The sequence below is a fragment of the Ischnura elegans genome, chromosome 1 (genome assembly GCF_921293095.1).
Source record: "Ischnura elegans chromosome 1, ioIscEleg1.1, whole genome shotgun sequence".
NCBI classification, from domain to species: domain Eukaryota; kingdom Metazoa; phylum Arthropoda; class Insecta; order Odonata; family Coenagrionidae; genus Ischnura; species Ischnura elegans.
In genome coordinates, this window is record NC_060246.1 from 90,158,058 (window position 1) to 90,168,492 (window position 10,435).

Sequence of the window (10,435 nt, forward strand, 5' to 3'; positions counted from 1 at the left end):
TTTTCATTTTTATGTAGTCCAGTTGGTAGTATTTGAGAGTTAAGTTGACGGGTTTATAAAAATATTCAACCTTACACCATGAACAGCTTTAAGGAACTTGGTGAATCGCCATTGTACGCTTCCAATTTTCAGGTTATATAGAAAAGACTTTTCCAACACTTTCCGAAATCTTAATTTTTAAATTTTGGCTTTTAAGCATTTTCTCAAATATAAAATTTTCATAATCGAGACAAATTCTCTTATTGACAAAGGTTTACTGGGCATACGATGAAAATTCAAGACGATTGAAGTATTAATCATGCAACACGCAACGAAAAAAAATACAATCGGCTGAGCGAAAGAGAAGTGTCCTAACTCTGCTCCTGTATTTAGTATTACGCATTTTAGAGGATGCCGATGGAGGATGTCGCGTCGCGCACTTACCGTTGCTAAGCTGCCAACTCGATAATTGATTCCGGGTGAGCTACTTCTCGATTCATACTCCTCTCCCCCCCCCCCCCCCCCTACCGCCGCTCAATTCCTCCACCCCGAGTATTCATTCTTCTGCGAGGGCGTGGAGTGCGTTGGGCGTGCGGTCGGAGGCCCATCGCCCAAGGGGGCCACTCAAGGGCCGGTGGAAAGGAGGTCATTAGAACTGCCCGTCCGGGACCGTAGATTCGGAGATAGGCTCGGCATGGGAGCGAGTCTGAGGGTGTTTTGCGGGGAAATAGGCCCGGGGCCAACTACAAGACTGACCAGACGGATTCTGGCGGCGACATCAAGTGGATTCTGAAGGAGCCGTGTGCGGGCGATTGTCTGTGGTCAACGAGGGCGAAACGAGTGCCGCTGGCAACCAATTAGGCATCAGGGAGTCGAGCGGAATTGGGTGCGAGGGACCGATGTGGTGGTGTGAATTTCTCAGGACTGTCAGAGAATAAATTGCGGTCGTAAAAGAAAAATCTTGGATGAATGTTGAAATACTTAAACCCAGTATATCCTATAAAGCTTGGTTAATGAATACAAAAAGAAATTTTTATTTCCACACTATGGAATAGTTACAGTTCGTCGTGATCCATTCAGTTCATGGTCGGCACATTTTGAGGTCTATAATTCAGGTCAATTATTGGGATTTAACTCATTCCATACATCATAATACTACTTACTTAAACATCTACGTAAATATGACATCTATATTCAAAGATAAAGGTTTAAAAGCCATGACTACCCAACGATTGGCATGACCGTCGGTAAAATCCACATTGATTGTCAATGTGTTCACATTTAATGACATTCTCAATTTTCCACAATATTGCTGATCATAAAAATTTTCAAACTGACATAATACTGTGGTAAAATTTCATATTTGAGATTTAGGAAACTCTTGAGATGAAATCTCTTTATACGATTATGTTTGAAACTTAAGCTGCCAAGCTAAGGTTTAAAAATTTTACCTTCAGTATTTTTTACCTTACAAGTATTTTCTCACCTAAAATAATTTATGTTTGAAATTCAGGTAAATGTTAACCCAGTTCTTATCTACATCCCCTGTAAATTACAAGTTGATAGCTTTAAAAAAGTAACGTGCCACATAAATGACTAAATTATAGTATATGAGGATCAGGAGGATTTCCCCTCTCTAAATGAATATTTACCCTGAAAATCTTACATTAGCTGCGTAATCAATGTTCACAATCGCAGTTTGATGATTCGGCAATCGCAGAAATTATTTAAAACCAATCGATATATCCAATTTGGGTTCCACTGGCTATTTCTCTGAAGTGTGTGCCACAACTAAACCTAAATGGTTTTTTCGAAGTCCTTTTAAAAGGTTTGGCATATGAATCCACTCCTCACGTTGTCGACTCTCAGCATACATGTCTGGTGCTAGGCATGAAGACTGAGGTCGCTTTCCGTCGCCTTTCCGTGCGCAAGAAATCTTTTGGTACTCGAACTCGTTGCGGGTAAGCCCCAAGATTCAACGGACCCAGCGTTGTCCTTTCAATTCAACAGCTGACAACCAAGGTCAGAACTCCGCCTCCTACAGCCCTTAACCTCCCCCTTTTCTTTCCCCTCCATATTTTGTGACCTTTTGCCGATACGGCAGCGATGTGATCCATACTGTGAGACTTTATGTTCACTGCAGTAGAACCAGCTTCACACCGTCCAAGTGACATTATTTAATGTGATATTATTTTCCTTTGAGGTTTTTAAAGTTGGTAAAACAATTCACTTATTAAAACTAGCAAAATAGGACACTTTTGAATGCCGAAGGAACAGTAGATGATCGATTCTCAGACGGAGCAGCACGTAGCTGCCAATGGAAGGCAGTGAAGGTAATCGTCCTAGCCTTGAAAAACTGCGAACTGCTGGAGATGGCGCTGTTTTCTTGTTTGGTGTTGCCAAGTCAGTCATTTTGGCGATGTCAACCCCTCAAGGACGTTGCTGCGCCGCTTTAACTAAGGTAAGCCTGATATTACGCACTTCACCTACCCCATGCATCCCAGTGGCCCTCGACATATTTCATTATTTAAATAAACATTGAGTTGTCCTTCCATGAAACTTCAGGGCGTTCTTCTGTCTAAGGCAAATACATAGCATTCGGCGGAGAGCCTACTTGAACCCGGAAGCAATGGTGAGGTAATCTTTACGATTTTTGACGTCAAGTTTCAATTAATCAGAGCTATTCACCTGTATGGAGTGTAGAATAATATGTATATTATCAAGGGAATTGTCCCTTCCTTGCTGAGACGGTGGAAGGACGGTGGGAGAGGTTCCATAAATTCTCCGGCATCAATGTGCCGAGATTCCTTTTCTTCGCTGACATAAGGCACTATGTTGGCCATTCCATGTGTTCAATTTTCCCTTCATTTTTTCCATGACTGAATCGGTGAAATGACGGCGGGGCTGGTTGGATTTAGCATCCGTTCCACTAGAATAGTAGTTCTAGCTAGTAGAACTGTCCACTATTGGTCGGAATTCCATTTCTTTGCCCAGAGGATGTTTTTCCTTATGTCTGCCACATTCTAACTTTTCTCACCTATTTTTCTAACCTATTGCACATCCCCTCCTCCCTGCACTTCCAGAGGACGTAAAATTTCGTAAGATATATACTTTATATACTTTTCACTTCTTTCTAGGTATCAGAGGAATCCTGTCTGCCATTCAGCGTGGCCTACTTTGTATTCAATTATTTATATCACTGACTGCTTCTGGTTTTCATTAAATATTTATATCGTCCACTTTACTGCCTACACCATTTAATTATAAGTTTACGGCAATAGGCTACAGGTACAAAACTATTTTCCATGTATGACACGATGGTTTAAATGATATTTATATCATTTAAATGATATTTAAACCATTGTGCCATACATTCTTCTACTTCTGTACTTCGGTAATTTTTTTAGGAATCCCTGTTTACTAATATACGTTATTATTGCCAAAATCAGGAAGTCACCTACATCATAGACATGGATTCGCTCGGTAAATAGACGGCTATTTTGGTAAAAAGTTCTGCGACTCAATTACGTACACGTAAGATGAGTAGAGGGAGTTCCTTATTGGTAATTTGGAGAAATATCTGCAAGAGTTACATTAAAAATATTTGCATAAACGTTTTGGTATTTAATTCCAAACCATATAAGTATTATTTGTGTCTCTTATTATTTGTTCCATTGCTATGCTCCGGATATAAATTACTGTTACCTGACTGTACGACTAATCAAGAGCTAAATCAGCAAGTGATTTACATTATATCTCCTCACCCTCATACCTTTTGCCTTGATATACTTTTTTGCATCATGACACGTCTAATAATGCAAGAAATATCCTCGGGTCCATTGATTTTGAACAGAGAATTCTAGTGCGTCATCAACTAATTGCTTAATATACCGATAGTCTTGAATGCCTCAGATTAGGATTTTACGTTAGAAAAAAATTGCACTAATTGAAACTAACAAAACAGAACATATGAGAACCTATTGAACATCATATGGCCAATCTTTAGACGGATTTTCACGAAGCTACCACAGGAAAGGAGTGAAGGAAAGCATCCCAACCGCTAAAAACTACGAGACGGATTGGAGTATCCGAGTGCAGTTCAAGAAAATATTTTCCAGCATCCCATATCACTACGTGTTAGCAAGGGAATGAGTAAGGAAGATATGAAACACATAAATCACATTATTACCAACCACTGAGGAGAGACATAAGATATGAGAGATCAACTACTTTTCATTATGACAAAATGGACTCTCAATGGACTTTCACTGAATTATGAAGCTAAAATACGAGAAACTTCGTGTATTAAACACTTTTGTCAACAAATTGATATTATGAGAAAAAATAATCTTTAACCAGAGTAAGAATTCTCTTTGCAACATGTCCCATCCTATATCAAGATATTCAGCATCAACATGATGAGTCGGTTTCAAAGTAAACAAAATCCAAAGTCACATAAGTACAGAAAACACGATGGTAACTTCTGATGGAGTAAAATAACATTCTATAAATTTCCAGTTACTGCTCCGCACAGAATAATATAGACTCTAAAGGTGACTGCAACTAATAAAAGTAGGTAATAATTTAGTTAGAACTTAATTGCAATTAAGAAAAGTATGTATGTGTTCATTCTCAACATTTTCAATAACAGCCTACATATTTTTGGAGCCATTCAGGAACACATGAGATTATTCCATAAATTTTCCCAAACCACAAATATGCATGATGAATTGGATGGAGGACGCATATATCATATGCATGCCTGTAAGTATGAGGCATATATCATATGCATGATGAGCCTTTAAAAAAGTGAAGTGCGATATTTAAAAATTCACTATGATTTTATGAAAGAAGAGAAAACATAGTATGTATATTTTTACTGCATTCATAAATTTATAGAGAATTTTAAGCCATCGCAATGGTGAGAATGAAAAAAAACTAGGTATGCTCAATTTTTACATTGAATGTGAAATCACATATGCCTCAAAATAATACTGAGGCTCATTTCATTTGTAACTCAATCATAAATATTGCTCACATCTCATTCCTACATGGAGGATCAATTCGAGAATGAAAGAGAGGATGCATGTTAGTAAAACTGGGCCTGTAACACTGCAGTACTGGAACACACTCGCACAATATGACACAGGATAATTAACTACCAATGGTATTTCAAACACATCAAGACACAAGTGATTATTTCACATTTATAATGATAGAAGGGTATGTGATAACAGAGTGAAGAACGTACACGCACAAAAAAACAGAATGCAGCAATTATTATTTACTAGTGCTCTCCGACCAACCACAGATACCCTGAAAAAATCATCAATGCAGCTGAATATGATGCGATATGTGATGAGTCTGGAAGCGAGGAAAGATCAATAGTTGCATAATTTAAAATGAAAGTTATGTCATGCTATAAAAACCCAACCAGGTGTGGGTGTTCTCAACAATGAAATCACGAGGTACTACAGAAGTTCAATGTGACCACGAATACCATATTAATACTAACATTCCATGTTCATAAATATAACGTGAAAAAAAAATGTATCGAATTCAAAAAGAGACTGTAAGTGATTGATGCTTACATGACTATTTCCAACCACAAAACAACATAATATACCATCATAATATACCTGCTCGAGCCCTCCAAATACCTATGCAAAACCATGGAAAATGCTTTCGTTACGTGCAATTAAATGCTTGTCATTACCTGTAAGTAAGCTTTCGTAATAGAAACCAAGACATAGTACCATTCTTTGTAATTAATGCTACAGAACCCCATACTCAATGTGCCCTGTACTTCTAATTTTACTCATAGAGCTTTGTATGTACCTGTAAATCATAAACACATCTCCGTTTATAATTATAAAAAGCATCTTTTATGTCCATACCACGAAATATTCCCAGTTCGTTATGATCATTCAGCGAGAGGTGGACACATTTCGAGGTTCTTAACTCAGGTCAATCATTAGGATATAACTTACTTCTTGCATCATAAAACAACTTACAGAAATATGTAAAGAGATTATCAAAGTTTAAAAACCATGACAACAAACAATCTTAAAAATATGAAAAACTCGCAGTATTAATGGCAACATTGAAATACACTTGTCCTTAACAGTTTAGATAAAATAAGAAGCGAAGGTTAAAAGTATGGAATAAGTAACAGAATTAAAAAAGTAAAAATTTTAAAATGCAATAATTATACTAATATTTGTTTGCTTTCATGGTGAAATGGACTTAAAACTTACCTCGAAAATATATATTCGATATAGTTGCTGCTAAACATAAAGCTCTTTAATTTGTTATCCTTACTTAAGGACCGGCATCCCGTATTCTTTCATCCCCTTTCCTCTGGTAAACTTGCATCCACTCAACTCTCCTCTCCCGAAATAGGGGAAAACAAAAAGCCGAAAACCATTCATATTATTTTTGGAGCAATTTGGTACCGAGCACCTGTCAAATTCTCCTAACTTATCGAAAGGAAATTTTAAGATAAACAAGCTTCCCACGCCTTCTCGTCTATGCACACCAGTACACCTATCAGCACTGACGGCCATTCATGATTCTTAACAAAGGAGGGCAGCGATGACTCTACTTTGAAGTTTCTACCGGGCAATCTAGAGGACTATGATTACACTCGAATTCCAGAGCCACGGTATTACTGTGGAATTTATTTATCCATTATTTTATGTTTCAGGGAGTATATCCCGTAGGTTTCTCCGACTGATTTTCTGTAGTAATTGCGATACAGGAAATGCCTCTCATATTTCTAATATGTGATGTACTTTGAAGTGTTCATATACATCAAATTATATAAATTTTTAGGTACTTGTGAAAACTTTTTTTAAATTCATAAATATTACCAGAAAATAATTGTCTTTTCTGTGTTTCCTTTATACAATATCCCTGAATCAAATCATCTACAGGAAGGATATTTCAAATGCAATATCAATTTTATGTGCGCGTAATACATGGTTGGCCCAATTTGAGTTTCCTTGGTGTTTCATCTTGTGTCCTTACCCCCCGGTCTTTCGGTTAGCGGAATCCTCACCTGCTGCCTACTTTGCACTACTTTGTCTCAGCATGTAAACGACGGCGGATGAGTGCCCTGGCATTTATTTACCTAATCTCCAGGGAAGCACTTCTATGTCTTTTTCCGAGCCCGCAAAATTAGTTTCCCTCCCTTTTGACCTTCCTCTCGTGCGCAATATGTATGGAAATCTCTCAATGGGCCGACATAAAGAGACTTGCGATGAGATGTGTGGGCGAGATAGCGAAGGGTTTTGGTAGAGGACTCTCACCGCGCTCGAGAAAGAGAGGTAGTCAAATCCATCCATTTTTCCTGCTCTTGGATAATTATCTCGGTGGCCACTCCTGGGTCTGGATCGCGCCATCAACATTGCGTAAACGAAGGTAGCGGTGGTTGAAGAGGTGTTGCGGTTGATTTCGCAATCAAAGACGTGTGAGAAACGTGAATTGTTCGCAGTTTCCTCATCTCTTCTAATCCCTTGCACAAAAGAGCTCGAGAGAGACTACATTTGAAATGTCCTTTGTAGAGATGATTTGGTCCAGGCATATTCTTATACCGAAGCATAAAAATTAGAATTATTTTCGGGAGGTGTACTACCAGTTTTTGCATTATTTTCATAGATGTATCAAAATAATAGAATATTTAAAAATCGAGTACACCACATATCACCAAAGAGATTTAGGGCTCTCTCACCGCGGCCTAAAAGGAGAGGTAGTCAAATCCGTCCATTTATCCTTCTCGTGGATATTTACCTTGGCAGCCACTACTGAGTCTATATCGCGCCATTAACATTAACGTCGGTAACAGTGGTTGAAGCAGCATTGAGGTTGATTTCGTAATAAAAAACTCGTGCGATAAGTGCATTGCCCGTAGTTGTCTCAACTCAACCTTTGCATGAAAAGAGCGAAACAGAAATTTCAAAAAAGGGATCGGGAATCCGTCAGGGTCAGGATGAAAGAAAAGATGAAAGGAACCGCGAACATTAAAATACGGAGCTGAGGTGCGCTCCTCCTCCGGCTTCAAGAGGTCCGGCAATCATTCGCCACGCATCAATCTCATTCTCCCTTCGCCTTAATTAAACACCGGCGGGAGCGTCAACCTCTTCCCGCAAAGAGAATTGGATTTTCATCGCACTCCGTGCGTAGCACGTTCGGGATATTCCTTTTTGCATCGGACGCCAACGAGGAAAAAACCAGGCACCATCCCAGTGGCGTCGTATCAAATTAAGCCATTCATCACGAGGGTATTAAAGGAAACGGTGATAGCCGGTGATGAAAGGTGAAATATTAAATTATACTGCATTGATGAAGGAGTTTTTGACACTTGCTGAGTTTAAAGCTTGAGATTTTTTTTCAATTTTCCTTTTGTCTCGCCACTAGCAGTGCAATTAATGGTGTTGGATTTGTAAGAAAAGACTCGTCAGACCAAGCGTTACCTTGACCCGAACACAAGGTAGGCGAAAGTGCTCCTACGTGGATGTTTTTTCCACAAATCAATGACATTTTTACTTACAGTTTAGAAATGGAAAACTATGGTGGTAGAATAGTGTTTAGTGAACGCCAAATATTTTTCAAGGAAATTATTGCGTGCCAGCCAGTGGAGTCATCCGCGAGAACCAGTAATCTTTGATAATTCCAGGTATGAAATTTGCCTTTTACCAAGTCTTCTCAGTACAAATAGATGAAGTGTATCTACCTGGCATAAATTACGTGAATCAAATCCCGATCAAGGCAAATCTCTCTTCCTTAATGGAAGTTTCGCACAGGGCGTAAGTGAAAATTCCTTAAGTGACATTTACCTATGTTTTGACCTTTGAGAGGGACCGATGATTTACGACATAATTAAGTCTGACCGACCTTATCTGGATGTTATGTCTCTTTATACTTTAAATGAACTGTTTTGAGCTTAAATAAATCGTTTCTCGTCCAAAAAGCGTGTCTTTAGCCTACCAATTATGAGTATACCCAACGCCCTACCACATTGCTCCACCAAGGTCAATGAAATGGAAGGTTCCATTTCGTTCAACGGCAGTTTCTCTTCCACCAAAACATGGTCCATTTACACTAACCTCCTCCTCTTTATCTCATTAAATGGTTTTCCCTACCCACCTTGACAGTATAGCAATCCTTCAGTCCATATCCTCTTTGCCCATGCTAGTTTTCCATACTTTTACTCGCTCTTATATGGAGACCATCAACCTATTCCCAAGAATTGCCATGAGAAAAAATTCCCCTGGACCGGGATTCGAACCACGGATCTTTGGCTTTCTAGGCCAATGCGCAAACGCTATCCAGGTTCTTTAATTCCCATGGCAATTATACCGAGGCTCATGGTCCTAGGTGTTAGGCCCTCGCGGTCCATCAAGGATCCATCCAAGGGTTATCAAGCCCGCGCATTGGCCCGGAAAGCCAAAGGTCCGTGGTTCTATTCCCGGTCCAGTGGATTTTTTTCTTATCGCAATTCTTGTATATTTCACCGCCATTCACGCGGCAGGGTTAGAAATATTACACAAACCTATTCCCATCCTTCCTCTAGATCGTTCATTTTTTTACTCTGCCCGCTGCGACATTAATTACATACGGTAAGCTATTCTTTGGTCCACAACGCAACTCTCCTCCCAACCTTACCCTCCTGTCGGTTAGAGCATCCTTTTTTAATGGTGTTCATCACTCCAGCAGCTCCTTCATTTTCTTACCTGGCTTTAAAAATCCTCAAAAACTCCCTTTCTCCATATTTTTCCTTACATTTACTCCTATATTATGTAATACATTCACATCATGTTATATCCATGTTACAATCATGTTATACGATAAAAATACGCAATTTTGAACCATTGGGAATGACATATCAGATTCAATTCATTAATTTTAGCAATGTGACAAAGCAAGCCCTAAAGCAAACATAAAGGCATTCAGCAGCCCTGAAGATGAGGCCCGAGTCGAAAACGTCGGCAGAAATGTTTTTTTTTTTACCCGGTGGGATTCCCGAGAGAAGTTTAATCACATAATACACGCCGGAAAACATTGAATCTTATTTTATCTCAGGTTCAGTTTACGTGGTGGAAGCAATGGATAGCGGAATAAGAGAAATATTCATAGAAAGGATATGAAATTTCAATCCTTTTAATGCACACTATCATACGCATACGCTAGCATTGAATTTTTGCTTACTATGCATGAATATATAAATTTCATATTCATCGTATGTGTGATAGAGGGACGAATCGTTTTTTTTGCAATGTCCCACGGGAAATTATGAACAGGGAAACCATTTTATTTTTAGCTCTTCTTAGTCAAGGTGAGCAGCAGGACTGCGTTTTTGAAATTTGAAACGCTTTTGAAAATGTTTTGAAAAAATTGAAACAAAAACGCATTGCGTAACATTTGCATAGCAAAAATGCAGTAGGGAATTTCTGTA